General features: G+C 41.2%; 1 protein-coding gene and 1 non-coding gene across 8 annotated transcripts in view; one reads left to right on the top strand and one right to left on the bottom strand.

Annotated features, from left to right (window-relative positions):
* E2F3 (E2F transcription factor 3) overlaps positions 1-18,702 on the top strand; it is a 90,823-nt gene that overhangs the window by 45,387 nt on the left and 26,734 nt on the right. The window lies entirely within an intron of this gene.
* On the bottom strand, positions 4,351-4,456 carry LOC123573156 (U6 spliceosomal RNA). Its single transcript, XR_006697903.2, has one exon. It is a non-coding gene; the product is annotated as a U6 spliceosomal RNA (small nuclear RNA).

The following is an 18,702-nucleotide window of genomic DNA, read 5'->3' as shown; positions in this document are numbered from 1 at the left end:
AGGTTTTTCACTGGTCCAATCCCATTTTCCTTGTCCAGGCAGATGACAGGTAGTAATTTCAGAAACTGAGCAAGGGATGGTGAAAGCTAGATTGTAGTGGGCTCTTTTTGGTTTGGTTGTTATGAGTGCTCTCAATGCGAAGCTTAGAAACCTCTCCAGAGAAATAATAAACAGCTCTCCAAGGAGCACTCTCGCAGACTAGCATGTTGCCTTGCTTGCTGGTGTATATCTTCCTGTAAATCCCTGGTATCCAGTGCCCGTACAGGAGAAACTGGCTGACTTGCTTTCTTGCTCTTTTGTATGACAGACAATCAGAAATGTAACTCTGGTGCCTTGTCATGTGCCCAGAGTAAGTTAAATGTGTTTGCCTTTAATATGTATATGTATACACACACACACACACACACACACACACACACAACGGTTAGAACATAGATGTTTTTAAAATACGATTTTTTTAGGGAATATGTAAAAACTGGCATCTCTTCAGATAGACATAGAGGTACTAAAAAACCTTGGTTCATATGACTTGTTTGTATACTCCATGTAGTGTATTTTACACAGTATCTAAAGGTGTTGCCTGATTTTGAATTAGTTAAAAGACAGGTTTGAGAGGTGGGAGAAGAGTAGGTTGTATTTCTTGTCTCATCTGAGGAACTTTATATTCCTAAAGTCTATAATTAGGTGCTTGTGTTGATTGTTTACTGAAACAAAGCTGAAGGTGGGGTTGAGGGGAGTGCCACATGGTGGGAAACACTATGGCAAACATCTGAGCTTTACTTAAAAGCATGGGCTGCAAAGAAATGTAAATTCATTGGCTTAATTGGAATAGAGTATTTATAGAAATTGAATGATCCAGTAAAACTAAAAGCCTGGCTTCTTTCATCTTCAGAGACCTGCCTTAGTAAATGCTGTTCTGGAAATCCCTTGCCTGCAAAGTGGACTTTGCCATCCAATTTCTGGCCTCCTGGCAGTCAGTCACTTTGACCTAACCCTATTGCTTGACTCGTATTTACTACGTACTTTTCTTTTTTGGCTTAGGGTTGTACTGAAAACATACATTAAAGAAAAAAATGTCCATGTACACTGAAGTTTTCTGATTTTTTTTTATATAGCTCCATAATTTAATTTCAATATACAATTTGAAAATCTTGCTGTCCAGCCTGTTCCCATCTACCCTGCCCACCTACGCCTTTTATAGTTCACCATATCCATTAGGTTCTCGAAAATTCTTCTACTGTTTATGCAAATCTTTGAATTTTTAAATACTTTTTTATTTTCCCTCTTAGAAAAGGTGACAACTAGATACTATTCTGCACCTTGTTTTTACATGGGATCATATACCTTAATCAGCTTTTCAGGTCAGTACCTATAGAGCTGCCTCATACTTTTTGGAGCTGTGCAGTATTCCACCATATGGAATGAATACACTCTTTGATTCTTTCAATCTTCTGCTATTATGAAGTTGCAGTCAATAACCTTGAATATCACTTCATACATGTGCAGGTGTAACTACATGTAGGGTAGTTTCCTATAAGGGGATTGGGATTTGGGCCAGCAGATATGTGCATATGTATTTGTGATCATGTGGCTAGCCCCCCTTTTTTTAACTTTTATTTTAAGTTTGGGGGTACATCTACAGGTTTGTTATATAGGGAAACTCGTGTCATGAAGGTTTGTTGTTCAGATTATTTCGTCACACAGGTATTAAGCCTAGTACCCATCAGTTATTTTTCCTGGTCCTCTCCTTCCTCCCACCCTCCACCTTCTCTGGTAGACCCCAGTGTCTATTCCTCTCTATGTGTCCATATGTTCTCATAATTTAGCTCCCACTTATAAGTGAGAACATGCAGTATATGGTTTTCTGTTCCTATGTCAATTTGCTAAGGATAATGGCCTCCAGCTGCATCCATGTCCCTGCAAAGGACACAATCTCATTCTTTTTATGGCTGCATAGTATTCCAAGGTGTATATGTACCACATTTTCTTTACCCAGTCTATCATTGATGGGCATTTAGGTTGATTCCATGTCTTTGCTATTGTGAATAGTGCTGCAGTGAACCAACGTGTGCATGAGTCTTCATGATAGAACAAATTATGTTCCTTTGAATATATGCTCAGAAATGGGATTGCTGGGTCGAATGGTAGTTCTGGTAGTTTTTTTGGTCCTTGAGAAATCACCACACTGCTTTCCTTAATGGTTGAATTAATTTATACTTCCACCAACAATGTATAAGCCTTTTTCTTGGCAACCTCACCAGCATCTATTGTTTTTTGATTGTTTAATAATAGACATTCTGTCTGGTGTGAGATGGTATCTCATTGTGGTTTTGATTTGCATTTTTCTAATGATCAGTGACATTGAGCTTTTTTTTCATATGCTTATTGGCCACATACATGTATGTCTTTTGAAAAGTGTCTGCTCATGTCCTATGCCCACGTTTTAATGGGGCTGTTTGTTTTTTTCTTGTAAATTTGTTTAAGTTTCTTATTGATGCTGGATATTAGACCTTTGTCAGATGCATAGTTTGCAAAAATTTTCTCCCATTCTATATGTTGTCTGTTTACTCTGGTGAGAGTTTCTTTTGCTGTGCAGAAGCTCTTTAGTTTAATTAGATCCCATTTGTCAATTTTCGCTTTTGTTCCAATTGCTTTTGGTGTCTTCGTCATGAAATCTTTGCCCATTCCTATTTTCAGAATGGTATTGCCTCACTTGTCTTCCCAGGTTTTTATAAAAGTTTTGGATTTTACACTTAAGGCTTAAATCCATCTTCGGTTGATTTTTGTATATGGTATAAGGAAAGAGTCCACTTTCAATCTTCTGCGTATGGCTAGCCAGTTATCCCAGCACCATTTATTGAATGAATTCTTTCCCTATTGTTTAATTTTTGTCAGGTTCGTCGAAGATCATACGGTTGTAGGTATGTGGCCTTACTTCTGGGCTCTCATTATGTTCCACTGGTCTATGTGTCTCTTTTTGTACCAGTACCATTCTGTTTTGGTTACTGTGGCCCTATAGTATAGTTTGAAGTCACATAGCGTAATGCCTCCAGCTTTGTTCTATTTGCTTAGGATTGCCTTGGCTATTCAGGCTCTTTTTTGGTTCCATATGAATTTTAAAATAGTTTTTTCTAGTTCTGTGGAGAAAGTTGTTGGTAGTTTGATAGGAATAACATTGAATGTGTAAATTGCTTATGTTTTCCCATTTGTTTGTGTCATCTCTGATTTCTTTGAGCAGTGTTTTTAATTCTTGCTGTAGAGATCTTTCTAGTGTATTCCTAGGTGTTTTATTCTTTTTGTGGCAATTGTGAATGGGATTATGTTCCTGATTTGGCTCTTGACTTAACTGTTGGCATATGGGAATGCTAGTGATTTTTGTATGTTGCTTTTGTATCCTGAGACTTCACTGAATTAGTGTATCAGCTTAAGGAGCTTTTGGACTGAGACTATGGGGTTTTCTAGATATAGAATCATGTTGTCTGCAAACAGAGGGATAGTTTGACTTCCTCTCTTTTTATCTGGATGCACTTTATTTCTTTCTTTTGACTGATTGCTCTGGCCAGGGATTCCAATACTATGTTGAATAGGAGTGATGAGAGAAGGCATCCTTGTCTTTTGCCGGTTTTCAAGGGGAATGCTTCCAACTTTTGCCCATTCAGTATTATGTTGCCTGTGGGTTTGTCATAGATGGCTATTATTATTTTGAGGTATGTTCCTTCGATATCTAGTTTATTGATACTTTTTAACATGAAACAGTGTTGAACTTTATTGAAAGCCTTTTCTGCATCTATTGAGATAATCATGTGGTTTTGTTTTTAGTTATTTATGTGATGAATAACATTTATTGCTTTGCCTGTGTTGAACCAACCTTGCATCCCAGGAATAAAGCCTATTTGATCATGACGGATAAGCTTTTTGATGTGCTAGAGGATTTGGTTTGCCAGTATTTTATTGAGGATTTTTGCATAGATGTTCATCAAGGATATTGGCCTTGTTTTTTCACTGTGTCTCTGCCAGGTTTCAGTATCAGGATGATGCTTGCCTCATAGAATGAGTTAGGGAGGAATCCCTCCTCCTCAATTTTTTGGACTAGTTACAGTGGGAATGGTACCAGCTCTTTGTACATCTGGTAGAATTTGGATTTGGCTGTAAATCTGTCTGGTCTTGGGCTTCTCTTGGTTGGTAGATTATTTATTGCTGATTCAATTTTGGAGTTCGTTATTGGTCTGTTCAGGGATTCTGTTTTTTTCTGGTTCACTCTTGGGAGGTTGTATGTGTCCAGGAATTTATCCATTTCTTCTAGATTTTATAGTTCGTGTTGCTTGCCCTTTCAGTGGACTATTTTTGTTTTTTTAAATGGAATGCTTCACAGATTTGCCTGTCATCCTTGCACAGGGGCCATACTAATTTTCTCTGTATTTCTCCAATCTTCATATATGTGCTGCTGAAGTGACACCCTAAGTACTGTTTGATTTCTGCACTCCTGCTAACGTAATGAGGGCTGCACCAATAGAGTGAGTTATCAAACTTTCGGATTTTTGCCAATCTCATTTGTAAAATATACTATATCGATACGGTTTAGAGTTGCATACCTTTTTAAAGAAGGAAGAGGCTAGACATCTTTTCAAGATATTTAAAGGCCATTTGTTGGCCGGGCACGGTGGATCACGCCTGTAATCCCAACACTATGGGAGGCCAAGGAGGGTGGATCACAAGGTCAGGAGATCCAGACCATCCTGGCCAACATGGTGAAACCCCGTCTCTACTAAAAATACAAAAAAAATTAGCTGGGAATGGTGGCGCACACCTGTAGCCCCAGCTACTTGCAAGGCTGAGGCAGGGAATCACTTGAACCCAGGAGGCAGAGGTTGCAGTGAACCGAGATCGCACCACTGCACTCCAGCCCAGTGACAGAGCGAGACTCCATCTAAAAAAAAAAAAAAGAAGCCATTTGTTTTTCTCGTTTCCTTTTATTTTTTCCTTTTTGCAAACTGTACTTACTTAATTCCTGTACGTGATTTACTCTTCTGTTGGATTCTTGCTCTTTTTCTTGTTGATTTGTGAGGGCTCTTTGTATAACAGGGAGATTAGCTCTAAGTCTGTGATATGATCTTCAAATTTTTCTTGGTTTATCATTTCCTTTAGTATTTGTGGCGTTTTTTGGTCTTAAACAGAAGTCAATTTTCCATTCTTTCTTTTATGGCTTCTGGATTTCAAGTAACAGAAAGAAAGCATTTTCCACCAATCCCTTCCACACATACATGTACAAGAATTGACCCATATTTTCTTGCAGAATTTCTATGCTATTACTTTTTTTTACATTTAAATATTTGCTTCATTTGAGGTTTATCCTGATATTCTGTTAAGTATGGATTCAAGTTTTTTTTCTTTTGCTCTGTTTTTGGAAATGGGCTCTCACTCTGTTGCCCAGACTGGAGTGCAGTGATGCAGTGATGGCTCACTGCAGCCTTGACCTCCCGTGCTCAGGCGATTCTCTTGCCTCAGCCTCCTGAGTAGCTGGGACCGCAGGTGCACACCACCATGCCTGGCAAATTTTATTATTTGTGGAGACGAGGTGTTGCTATGTTGCCCAGGCTGGTCTCAAACTCCTGGGCTCAGGCGATCCTACCTCAGCCTCCCAAAGTGCTGAGATTATAGACAGGAGCAATCATGCCTGACTCAACTTTATTTTTTGTAGATGGCTACCCAATTTCCCTAACCACTTAGTCAAAATGCCCACCTTTCCTCCCACTGAAGTGCCACCATTATAAAGTAAATATTTTGTGAATGAAAAATGCCCACTATTCCCTTGTAAAACAAGAAACCATGGGTCACCATTTTTTGGAAAGAATGTTTCAGTTCTCTTTTTAACTCAAGACAGCTCTTCGACTTTGTCCTCCAAGGATAATATTTACTCAAGAGTGAATGAATGAGGTTAACAACCCACCTGCTTGCTTCTCCCTAGGGGAATGTTACCATTTTGCCTCTTGGTACAATTCTCAAGATTTATCTTAAGACACTGTCTCCTTTCACTCAAAGTATTTGTCTCTTTATCACAAAGCCTGAAGAAACATTTCTTGTTACTCAAGGACCACGCCTTTTATGAGCCCTAAGAACAGGAGTTCTCAAAGCGTGGTCTTCCTCAGACCAGCAGTCTTAGCATCAGCTGAGAACTGTCAGAAATGCAAACTGCCATCGTTGACCTACAGAATCAGAGCCCCTGTGTGGACAAGCCCACAATCTGAATTTAACAAGCCTCTGGGGTGATTCTGAGCATGCTCAAGATTGAGACCCATGACCTAGAGGTAATATTTAATTTCATAATGGCAGTTTACAACCCTATAGCACTGTCTTGTGCCCAGATGGGTTTGGTCCTTATGTTCTGGACACGTAAAAATGTAGACTCACAGCAGGAAGTGACCATATCTGTTCTTTAAAGGTGGTATTCTTAGAGAAGGAAACTTCTCTGAGTTTTTTCCAGGAGTCACAGAGGTATCTCACTAGGACTGCTAGTGCTTTGGACGGGTACACCTTCCATCCAGAATCTTGCCACTGGGTCAGTGCTTCCCTTTGTCATGTAATAAAAAACCAGCAAAACTGGTTTCTATAATATGCTAGGGAGTTTTGTAGCGTTGAAGACTTGTCTTACCCCCACAAAAGCATCCATTGTTCCTTCTCATCCCTTGCCCCTCTGCCTTTAAAATTAATTTGATACCAGAATAGAATACTTCTGATGACTGTTAGCCACACCGTAATGGTACTTGTATTTGGCAGGTTAAGGCAGAGTTCCCATACCTCTGAGCCTAATTGCCAGCCAGGGTTCAGCTCAGAGCAGTAGTTCTAAAGCTATTCTGGACATTAGATTCCACTGGATAGCTTTGTAAAATCCAGCTATCCAGGCCAAATCCATGTAACTAATTCTATATCTCAGGGGTGGAACTGAGGGATCGGGATTTTTTTTTTTATTACCCAGTTGATGACAATGTGTATCAAAGTTAGTTTAAGAACCAAGGACGTGCACATTTGTTTTAAAGTAGTTTTGGTTATGATAATAAGAATTATAAGAGGAACCAAATATCAAATGCAAGAAAATGGTCCTGAGTGCCAATATAATCAGAATAAGAAATGCATACATAGCAACTTGCTTGAAGCTGAAATCAACTCCTTTTGATTTGGATGGCTTTCTTGTCTGTTGAAGAACACATGTTGTAGTATGTGTTTCTCTCCATATCCTGTGTGCTTCATTGTAATAGTCTTGCTGATTGATTTTGTTGGCTGCAAGCAAAGTGATAAAATGCCAGTGGATGCCTGTGCCAGGGAGGTCAGGACTGGACTTTCCCACTTGGCTCCGTTTTGATGCATTTAGCAGATTGATTCCAACCCTCTTTGGAGACTCTGACCTACAAAAGCGTCTGTTATCTTTGAGAGCTCCAGGGAAAGCTATGGACCTTTCTAGATCTTTTCCCACCTTTTGGCCCATCAGATATTGCCTTGTCCACAACAGCACTTGACAATTCGTCATAGAAGTCTATGGTTTTATTTATTGACCCTGCTGTACAATTTTCCCTGTAGCGAGTCATAGTTGGCTGAAGAGAGAGTCGAAGATTAAGTACAAAACTTTCTAAACATCCTGTTTTCCCTCAAGACAGGGCACTGTTCTTAATAAAGTGAACATTCTTTTGCACTGGCCCTGGGGCAAGGGTGTCCCGAAAGCTTTGACAGGGGTGCCATTTGGTCATAAACAGTGTGGTAATAGGGTGGAGACAGAAAGAAATTCTCTCATCCCTTTTACAACTCCAGACGATTCTAGAACCACCCCTTGAGAACCCAAGGACAGAACTCTGAAATGATATGCTGGCTGAGGCTTGCCGTTGCCACACCTCAGGGTTAAGCACTGAAGGAGCTAGGCAAAGAGCGTGTGTGTGTGTAGCTACAAACTAAGTCACAGATCAAGAGGCTTTTGGTATTCTTCTATTTTTGCTTAGAATTCTATGATGGTTTTTGAAATCTATTGTCCTTACTTTATGTTCTTACCTGTAATCTCGTAAGTTTCTGGTGAATTTAGCTTTTGCCAGGTTCCGGTGGGTCTTACCCAAAGATGGTCAGAGTAAATGAACGAAAGAAGTAATTGATCAGAATGTGAAACTTCGGAGATGCTCATAGGCCTTCAAGCCCTAGAAAGTGGTATGCCAATGAGTTTTCTAGTCCTCTCTACACTTTGTACAGATGAAGAAACCGAGACCCAGGGAACTCAGCCAAGGTTTCTTGCCATTCCTCCAGTCTCCCAGTTAAAAAAAAAAAAAAAAAAAAAAAAAATTAAGTTCTATTTTGCAAACTGACAAGGAGAATTATACAATGGAAATAACACTCATTTTAATGTATCTCTTCTTGTAGTTTCTTATTTTATTCACCTTTATAAACCATTCTGAGAACATTGTCATAAAGAGCATTCTCCTAAATTGGAATGTGATTCAAATAGTCCTGTCTCCTTTCCTCCTTGCTTTTTATGAAATGACTGCCTACACGCACTCGCGCACATATTTTAGTGAGCAATGCAATGTGCGAATACAAATAGAAATAGATTTTGTTTAAAAAAAAATTAATGTCAGTCCACTGGTTAAAAAAGTATCAGAGTCATTACAAGATTCATTAACTATGTTTAAGAAAAGTATTGAGGGCTTTTTGGGGGATTAAGTAATTTTAATTTATAAATAATGGTCTCAGATTCATAAACCTTAACTGTAGAGATGATGGAGGTTTGTATCTCACACAATTAAGTATTTGTTGCTTTTTAAATAACCAGGTACTTACTTTGCATTCGTAATGATTAATTGCAAAAAGTTGGTTATAAGAATCCCCAGATGAATTCGCAGGTAAGATCTCATGCAGAGTTCTTGGAAGTTCATCTAGGGTCATTCATCAAGAAAAGCAATGCATTTCGGGTTTGTGAACTCACTTTGCCCACAGGTGAGGTTTCCAGGCTTCGAACCAGCAGGAGGAGAGGCAGTGGGAGGATCTGACGTAGGTATGGCTTCAGAGATGAAGAGAGCGTTTCTCCTCCGCACCCCCTTTGCCTACATCTGGAAATAATCTAGGGAAAAAATGTTCCCTGACTTGTCAGGTTCAGCTAGTGTAAGCTTTGAGATCCTTCGTTCTCTCTCTTTTTTTTTTTTTTTTTTTTTTTGAGATGAAGGCTTGCTGTGTTGGCCAGGCTGGAGTAGAGTGGCCCCATCTTGGCTCACTGCACCCTCCGCACCCCAGGTTCAAGCGATTCTCCCGTCTCAGCCTCCCAAGTAGCTGGGATTACAGAAGTGCACCATCATCCCCCATCTAATTTTTTTTTTTTTTTTTTTTTGTATTTTTAGTAGAGATGGAGTTTCACCATGTTGGCCAGACTGGTCTCGAACTCCTAACCTCAGGTGATCCGACTGCCTCAGCCTCCCAAAGTGGTGGGATTGCAGGCGTCAGCCACTGCGCCTGGCCCGTTCTCTCTTTAGTCTCCCAATTAACAAACATCTATTGCAGCAGCGTCCATTACCTAGAATTGTAGGAAGGTATATAGGATAGATGTAGTAAAGAGGTAAGTGGGTTAGAAAATAACACTGATGAAAAGGAGACAAACTGTCAGAGTGGTCCCCTAGCTACACCTGCCACAATTGCCTCCTGAGAAATCCTCATTCTGCATGAGCTAAATGCTTGTTCAAATAAATTGTTGCTCTTCCTGTAATCATGGAGCTGCTGAATAGAGCCAGGGTCCTTGATAGACATCATAGTTTGTTATTGACTTTATCACTAGTAAAAGTTAATATGTCATCCCTTGCCTGCAGCAACACACTGCCATTTTTTTTTTCCAACATTAATTTAGGTAGAGAACATTTTTCTTAGTATAATTTTCATTGAATTCAGTATTATCAAGTTTGTGTATTTTTAGAGTTTTTGGATCACTATTCCAGCCCACATTTTTCATAGCAATTTGTCTAGTATTTCTTCAAGATCTTTTTATGTTCATTTGAGAAATGAACATGACTTCATATGTATTCATTAGCAATCACTGCCGTAGGCCTTTCCGTTTGATTTTTCTTCTGAACCTCAGAGATAGTGTCTCATTATGAAGTAGAAAAAGGCTAACTAAGACCTTGTTCTGAACTTACAGTGGGTAAGCAAGAGGCTTCAGATCCATAATCTCTATCAAAATGTTTGCCCACATCACTGTAACAGGGAGTCGTTCAGAATGGGAGTGGAGGAATTTGACTCCTTTTAAAGAACCGTGTGTGCTTTTTCTACTTTCATGGTTGTGCTGTTTTGCTGGGGAGATTTTGAAAGAGAGGACTTATATCTTGTCTTGCCCATACCGTGGGGTCTTTAACCCCTAATTTATAAATTAAATAGGTAGGTCAAGGAATACCTACCGGAGTTGGTTGCTCTGCCCACTGGCCTCTCTCTGCACCTCCCTCCCAGACCATTTCTCCACTTCCTCAGCCTTAGAAAAAACAGCTCACTCATAGTGGTGCTTGCTGGTGGACCTTGGAGATAAGCTTGTATTCTTGATTGTTTTTAAGAAAATTGAATTCTCTTCTTAGAGCCAACCCATGTCTTATCAGTGTAACTTTACTCACTCTCCAAGGATTCCATTCTGTCCTTTAAACGCTAGGAGATTTCCCAAAAATAGACTTGTCAGTAAAACTCTGTTGTGACAAAGGGGCAAAAGTATTGCTTTTTTGTGTGGAGATTGCATTTTTAATATTCTATTCCCCAGAAGTGGTTCAAGGATGCTTCGCTAGAAGTTTTGGGAAGAACAATTAGAGTAAGAGAGGTTCTTCCATTATCTGCCCCGGGCTGGGTGTCTTTGGATGACTCTGTCGCCTCGCAAGTTGTTTAATCCTCTATTTAGCTTGTCAGGGATCATATGAAATGGGGTCTACATCAGATTTGCCACAGTCGTTTTTTTCTTTAGTGATATAGCCTGGAAGGGCTGGGGCGGTAGCTCACGCCTGTAATCCCAGCACTTTAGGAGGCCAAGGCAGGTGGATCACCTGAGGTCAGGATCACCTGAGACCAGCCTGGCCAACATGGTGAAACCCCGTCTCTACTAAAAATACAAAAGTTAGTCTGGCATGGTGGCCGACACCTGTAATCCCAGCTACTCAGGAGGCTGAGGCAGGAGGATCACTTGAACCCCAGAGACGGAGGTTGCAGTGAGCCAAGATCATGCCACTGCACTCCAGCCTGGGCGACAGAGTGAGACTCCGTCTCAAAAAAAAAAAAAAAAAACTAACTACCACCTATACTATTAGATGAAGAGCCTGTTCTGAAATCTGTTACCACTATATTATGTTTAAAAAGCATATGTCTGAACAGTCAGTGTAGCTGAGAATTGATGTCACTGTTTACATCGATTTTTTTTAATACATAGAATTTTTTTTATCTTAACAAATTAAAGGTTTATTAGAGGATCCACTTTCCTTTAATTAAAATAATCAACATGGAAGTATACAGTAGGCATTGGATACATTTTTGTTTCCTTTTGAAAGTTTATGAGTTACAGCCAGGCTCTTCCTCCCAGCACTGTAGGAGGCCTAGGTGGGAAGATCACTTGAGTCCAGGAGTTCAAGACCAGCCTGGGCAATGTGGCAAAACCCTGTCTCTCCAAAAATACAAAAATTAGCCAGGCATGGTGGCGTGCACTTGTAGTCCCAGCTACTTGGGGGGTCGAGGTGAAAGGATTGCTTGAGCTCGTGAGGTTGAAGCTACAGTGAACCGTGATTCTACCACTGCACTCCAGCCTGAGCAACAGAGCAAGACCCTGTCTCAAAAAGAAAACTTGTGAGTTACCGACCTTTGGGGAAGTGGAGAACTGATGTTATAGAAATGGACAATAATCCTAGAATCTGGGGGCTCCCATTGCTCCCCTCTTTCCTCTCATCCGCTCATTTGTTCTTTCACTAAATGTTATTCTTTGTCGGTGCTCATGGAGGCTTCCCACGCCTTATCTCCCAGAAGCCCAGCCATCTCAGAACTTCTCATGGGCTGACTGGTTCCTCCAATTTCCCTAGACTTTTTTGTTTGTTTGTTTTTAACATGTGTTTCCTCTGTTTTTATTCTGTTTTCACCAATTTTACAAATAAATTACACAGATTATGTATTCCCACACACATTCTATCAGAAGTATATAGGATGTATTAGCGTCTTCAGCCCTTCCCCTTCTCCTCACTTATGGACTTCCTTCCAGGCCTTTTTCTATGTATTTTCAACAGTGGTTGTTTTTGCTTTACATTGGAAACCGTGCCTTATCTACAGTTCTGACTTGGTTTTTTTCCTTACTTGTTAAAGGAAAGATGTACCTTGGCCATAGAATACTACAGGTACATAATGTTTTATAATATGGGTATATAAATAAAATGGTTTATTTAACCATTCCCTTATTAATGAACAGTAGTCATTTAGATGTTTAACTTACCCCTGTTGATTACAGTGCTATAGTAAACATCCTTATACATGCCTTTCTGTGCGTGTTTTTTAGTATTTCTCTAAGATAAATTGGTTCCCAGAAGTACACTTGCAGAGTCAAAACGTCATGCATGTTTTGGCCAGGCATGGTGGCACGCTCCTGTAATCCCAGCACTTTGAGAGGCCGAGGTGGGCAGATCATCTAAGGTCAGGCGTTCGAGACCAGCCTGGCCAACATAGTGAAACCCTGTCTCTACTAAAAATACAAAAATTAGCTGGGTGTGGTGGTGCATACCTGTAATCCCAGCTACATGGGAGGCTGAGGCAGGAGAATCACTTGAACCCAGGAGGTGGAAGTTGCAGTGAGCCGAGATTGTGCTACTGCACTCTAGCCTGGGAGACAGAGTGAGACTCTATCTCAAAAAAAAAAAAAAAAAAGCCGTGCATGTTTGAAATATTAATACTGCCAGATAATCCTCCAAAATAGCTGTACTGTCTCATGCCCATTCTTCTGCCTCACTAATTGACGCTTGTTTTTAATTTTTTTAATTTACTATAAAATATTTCAGATACAAAAGATAGAAAGAATAGCACCCATGGAATGACATTAACAATACATTTGAAGGCCGGGCGCAGTGGCTCACACCTGTAATCCCAGCACTTTTGGGAAGCTGAGGCAAGTGGATCATAAGGTCAGGAGATCGAGACCATCCTGGCTAACATGGTGAAACCCCGTCTCTACTAAAAATACAAAAAAATTAGCCGGGCATGGTGGTGAGCACCTGAGTCCCCGCTACTTGGGAGGCTGAGGCAGGAGAACAGTGTGAACCTGGGAGGCAGAGCTTGCAGTGAGCCGAGATTGCGCCACTGCACTCCAGCCTGGGCAACAGAGCGAGACAATTACATTTGAACAGTCTTGTTTCTCTCCACAAATGCATTGTTTTTTCCACTACATTTCCCTTCATTTCTCATACATTGCCTGTGTTGTGTATGTCTACTTTTACTATGTATTTAATGTTTTCAATGTTTTTAAAATTTTATAAAAAGATACTGTATACATTCTGGGGTTTTTTTAATCTGTTTTCTATTCAGTGTTATGTTTGTGTGATTGGCCTGTGTTGATGACTATAGCCTGGTGCTAATGCTGCTCTACAAATTCTCGCATGCACATCCTTTTGCATATGTGCAAGAGTTTATGGTGCATATTGAGGAGTTGGTGGTTTTCACTAAATACTGATAAAACTCTTCTCCCAAGGGGCCTCCCCGTCAACCTCTGACTTCAAGCATGGTATCTGTTTCTTGTATTTTCAGCACTTGGTATTTTTAGACTTTGTCATTTTTGCCAACCTCATAAGTGTGAGAAGGCTATTTCATTGTAATTTATATTTCCCTGACTTCATATTTTAATATTTTCAACCATTTAGTAGTCTCTTCTAGGAATCCCCTATTCCTGTCCTTTATCTAATTTTCTCTTGGGTTATATGTTCTTTTCTTACTGGCTCCTCCTAATTCTTTACCTATTCTGGATAATAATGCTGAGGTAGCTTACCTTTCCATTGTTTTACTGTGGCCTTTTGTTGACAGACAGCATGTGTCATTTGTGCTGCCCTCCTGTACAGTCTCTTGCTTACCTCAGTAGGTCTGGAGTTGAGTTTTGTATGTAGTTTGAGGGATCCAATTTTATTTTTCTGATACACAGTTTATTAAATAGTCCATTCTTTGCAGTATCTGCAGTGTCTCATTTGCAATATATGACATCTTCATGTATGCATGGAGCTGTTTCTCGGTTTTTTATTCTATTCTTTTGGTCTATTTACCTATCGGTATGCCTGTACATATTTCACTAATTCTTTTTTTTTTTTTTTTTCTGAGACAGAGTCTCACTCTTTCGCCCAGGCTGGAGTGCAGTGGCGTGATCTTGGCTCACTGCAACCTCCACCTCCCGGGTTCAAGCGATTCTCCCGCCTCAGCCTCTCAAGTAGCTGGGATTACAGGTGCCGCCATCATATCTTGCTAATTTTTGTATTTTTAGTAGAGACAGGGTTTCACCAGGTTGGCCAGGCTGGTCTTGAACTCCTGACCTCAGGTGATCCGCCCACCTTGGCCTCCCAAAGTGCTGGGATTATAGGCGTGAGCCACCATGCCCAGGCTATTTCACTAATTCCTGTAGTTACACAATAAAAACCTGGGTATCAGGCAGGGCAGGTCTCTCTCTTGTTCTTTTTGTTTTGTCTCTTTCTTTCTCTCTCTCTCTTTTTTTTTGAGACAGGGTCTCACTGTGTCACCCAGGCTGGACTCAAAGTTCTGAGCTCAAGCAATCCTTCCACCACAGCCCCCATTCACTCTTTAGCGCAGTCATAGCTCACCGCAGCCTCAAACTCCTGGGCTCAAGTGATCCTCTCACTTTAACCTCCAAGTAGGTGGGACTACAGGTGTGCACCACCAGACTTGGCTAATTTTTTTATTTTTGTAGAGACCGAGTCTCACGGTTGCCCACACTGCTCTTGAACTCCTGGTCTCAAGTAAATCTCCTGCCTCTGCCTCTCAAAGTGCTGGGATTACATGCATGAGCCCCACTGCACCAGGCCAAATCTCTTTAAAAGATAATCAATTTTAAAAATTAGTAAATTATGGCCGGGTGCAGTGGCACACACTTATAATCCCAGTGCTTTGGGAGGCCAAGGTAGGAGGATAGCTTGAAGCCAGGAGTTCAAGACCAGCCTGGGCAACATAGTGAAGTCCCGTATCTGTAAAAACAAAGAGAGAGATTTAAATGTAGAGGAGGAGTTTACATTTACCCACATAGTTACCATTTCTGATGCTCTTAATTCCTTCGCGTAGATCTGTTTTCCATTTGGCATCGTTTTTTTCTGTTTGAGGCCCTTCCTTTAATATTTTCTCTATTCTACTGGTGAAGAATTCTTTCAGCTTCCGTATCTCTGGGAAAAAGTCTATATTTTGCCTTTGAATTTTAAAAGGTTTTCGCTGGGTATGTCTGAGAATAAAGAGGAATTTAAAAACTCAGTTTCTCCTACTGTAGTTTCACATCATGCTTCTGACACCAGATGTGCCCGGTGAGGGAGTAGTTTCCTTAGACATCAAGGAAGCAATTCATTCTGCAGTGGACACCAGCTGGGCGTCCACCAATTCAGTTCCAACGCCGTCTACCCAGAGATAGCATCAGATCCCACAGGTTGAAGGCTGAGCACCGCAAGACTGCCCCCTACTTCCAGTGCCAGTCGCAAGCCCCAGATTGTTTTACCTGCTTTTCTGACTGAACAGCTCTAAATTGGGGTTCCCACAACCCCCTTCTTGGGTTTGATTAATTTGCCAGAGCAGGTCACAGAAATGAGGGAAACAGCATTTACTGTTTATTATAATGGATATTACAAAGGGTACAGATAAAGGGATACATAGGGCGAGGTACGGGGGCGGGAGTGTGGAGCTTGCATGCCCTCCCCAGGTACGTCACCCTCTAGGAAGCTCCATGTGTTCAGTTACTCAGAAGCTCTCCAAACCCAGTCCTTTGGGGGCTTTTATGGAAGCTGCATTACATAGGCATGGTTGATTGCATCATTGGCCATTGGTGATCAAATGGGCTGTTATCTGTTCACCTTGAAACTGCCTTGAAGTGCATCATAAACACAGCGGCTCTTTGTCAGTTAATCAGAGAGCTGTTTATCGGGCACCGAAGAATCCATCAGCTCCTCACACAGTTCCAGAGTCAGGCCTAGGGGAGAGGTTATCTCCTCCTTGCATTCCTCAGGTAGGTAGTCTGATCCCTTATAAACCATTTCCATTTTCTGATAGAACTCTCCTGGGTACCGCCATCCGCATTACAGTGTTCCTCTGACATCACCCCCAGACAGCATGGTTATTTCAGGTGTCAGGGTCAGTCTAGGCTCCACACAGGGCTATGCTTCCAGGATGTGTCTCCAGCGTCAGTCAGCTTCTACTTTGCGCCCTGTGGGCTCGGGCAATCTTACTAGCTCCCATTTAGCACATCCAATCAATGTTGCTCAAAGGGTGGATTTACATGCCTTCTATTTTAGAGGACTGTGTAGGGGGAGCATTTTCCACTCAGATGTAATGTCCATTGCATGATAAAGAGACACAGCTATTTCTCATGAAGTGTGTTCAAATACGCCACCTCTCTCTAAACTTTTACCTTAATTCCATCAACCCTTACTTTCCTAACCGTAGCCTTCATTAGACCTTTATCAACAGGTTTCGTTAGTACAGTTCAGTACTAGCTAGGGGAAGTGTTCCCCGGACAGACATGATATCCATTCCTAAAATCATTTAGGTAAAAAGACCCAACTTCCTTATATAAAGCCTACTTAAACATCCCAGCTTTGATCATCCTAGCAATCCTTACATTTTTATGTTCTCACAATCTAACTGTAGCCCAAGTCGGGGCTTGCGCAGAGGGTTTTGGCAGCACAGTGCCTAAGGCTCCCATATCAAGGAGTCCCGGGAATTACTCTTCACCACCCAGACGATTTTCCCACTTGCGTCCATAAGGCTGTGGTTCCCCAGCAGGGGACTGGGCCAAGACACCCTTACTTGCTGTCTGTCAGTCTTTATCTTGATTAATCTGCCTGACTATTGCCCCAGGCAATTTCAGATCAGATCCTTCATTGTAATCTCTGCCTCTGACTTTTTAAATTTCTCCACACTAGGGTAAATGTAGCAAACATTTTTGGAACCCCTTAATTTTGGGAGACCAGCAGGACTTCCCTTTGATCCAACCAGCCTTTCACAATGTTGCATTACATTTTATTTCAGTTTCTGTTTTATTCATCCCAATTTTTTTTTTTTAATTTCCATAGGTTATCGGGGAACAGGTGGTATTTGGTTACCTAAGTAAGTTCTTCAGTGGTGATTTGTGAGATTTTGGTGCACTCATCACTCCAGCAGTATACACTGCACCCAATTTGTAGTCTTTTATCCCTCACTCCCCTGAGTCCCCAAAGTCCATTGTGTCATTCTTATGCCTTTGCATCCTCATAGCTTAACTCCCACCTATGAATGAGAACATCCAATGTTTGGTTTTCCATCCCTGAGTTACTTCACTTAGAATAACAGTGTTCAGTCTCATCCAGGTAGCTGTGAATGCCATTAATTCATTTTTTTATGACTGAGTAGTATTCCATCGTATATACATACCACAGTTTCTTTATCCACTTGTTGATTGATGGGCATTTGGGTTGGTTCCACATTTTTGCAATTGTGAATTGTGCTGCTATAAACATGTGTGTGCAAATATTTTTTTTCGAATAAGACTTCTTTTTCTCTGGGTAGGTACCCAGTAGTGGGATTGCTGGATCAAATGGTAATTTCTACTTTTAGTTCTTTAAGGAATCCCCACACTGTTTTCCATAGTGGTTGTGCTAGTTTACATTCCCACCAGCAACGCAAAAGTGCTCCCTGTTCACATCCACGCCAACATCTTTTTTTTGTGGGGGAGGGGGCGGCGGGGTGCAGAGTCTTGCTCTGTCACCTAGGCTGGAGTGCAATGGCGTGATCTTGGCTCACTTCAATCTCCGCCTACCAGGTTCAAGCGATTCTCTTGCTTCAGCCTCCTGAGTAGCTGGGACTACTGGTGCACACCACCACTCCCGGCTACTTTTTGTATTTTTGGTAGAGATGGGGTTTCACCATGTTGACCAGGCTGATCTTGAACTCTTGACCTCAAGTGATCTGCCCACCTCAGCCTCCCAAAGTGCTGGCATTACAGGCGTGAGCCACCACAGCCAGCAATTATTTTTTGATGTTTTGATTATGGCCATTCTTGCATGAGTAAGGTAGTATCGCATGGTGGTTTTGATTGGCATTTCCCTGATCATTAGTGACGTTGAGCACTTTTTCATATGTTTGTGGGCCATTTGTATACCTTCTTTTGAGAATTGTTTATTCATGTTCTTAGCCCACTTTTTGACGGGATTTTTTGGATTTTTTCTTGCTAATTTGTTTTATTCATCTCATTTCTTAATAACCACCTAAAGATTTCCACCCTACTGGGACAAGTCCCATGACTCTTCTCTTTGTTTTTCCTCTGTTTCACCCCATCAATGTGTTCTTTTTTTTTTTTTTTTTTTTTCTGAGACGGAGTCTCGCTCTGTCACCCAGGCGGGAGTGCAGTGGCCTCACTGCAACCTCTGCCTCCCAGGATCAAGCAGTTCTCTGCCTCAGCCTCCCAAGTAGCTGGGATTTCAGGTGCCTGCCACCACACCCAGCCAATTTTTGTATTTT

Source organism: Macaca fascicularis, chromosome 4 (assembly GCF_037993035.2).
Source record: "Macaca fascicularis isolate 582-1 chromosome 4, T2T-MFA8v1.1".
Lineage (NCBI taxonomy): Eukaryota > Metazoa > Chordata > Mammalia > Primates > Cercopithecidae > Macaca > Macaca fascicularis.
The sequence above is the reverse complement of the archived record's forward strand: the minus strand, read 5'-3'. Positions and strand labels throughout refer to the sequence as shown.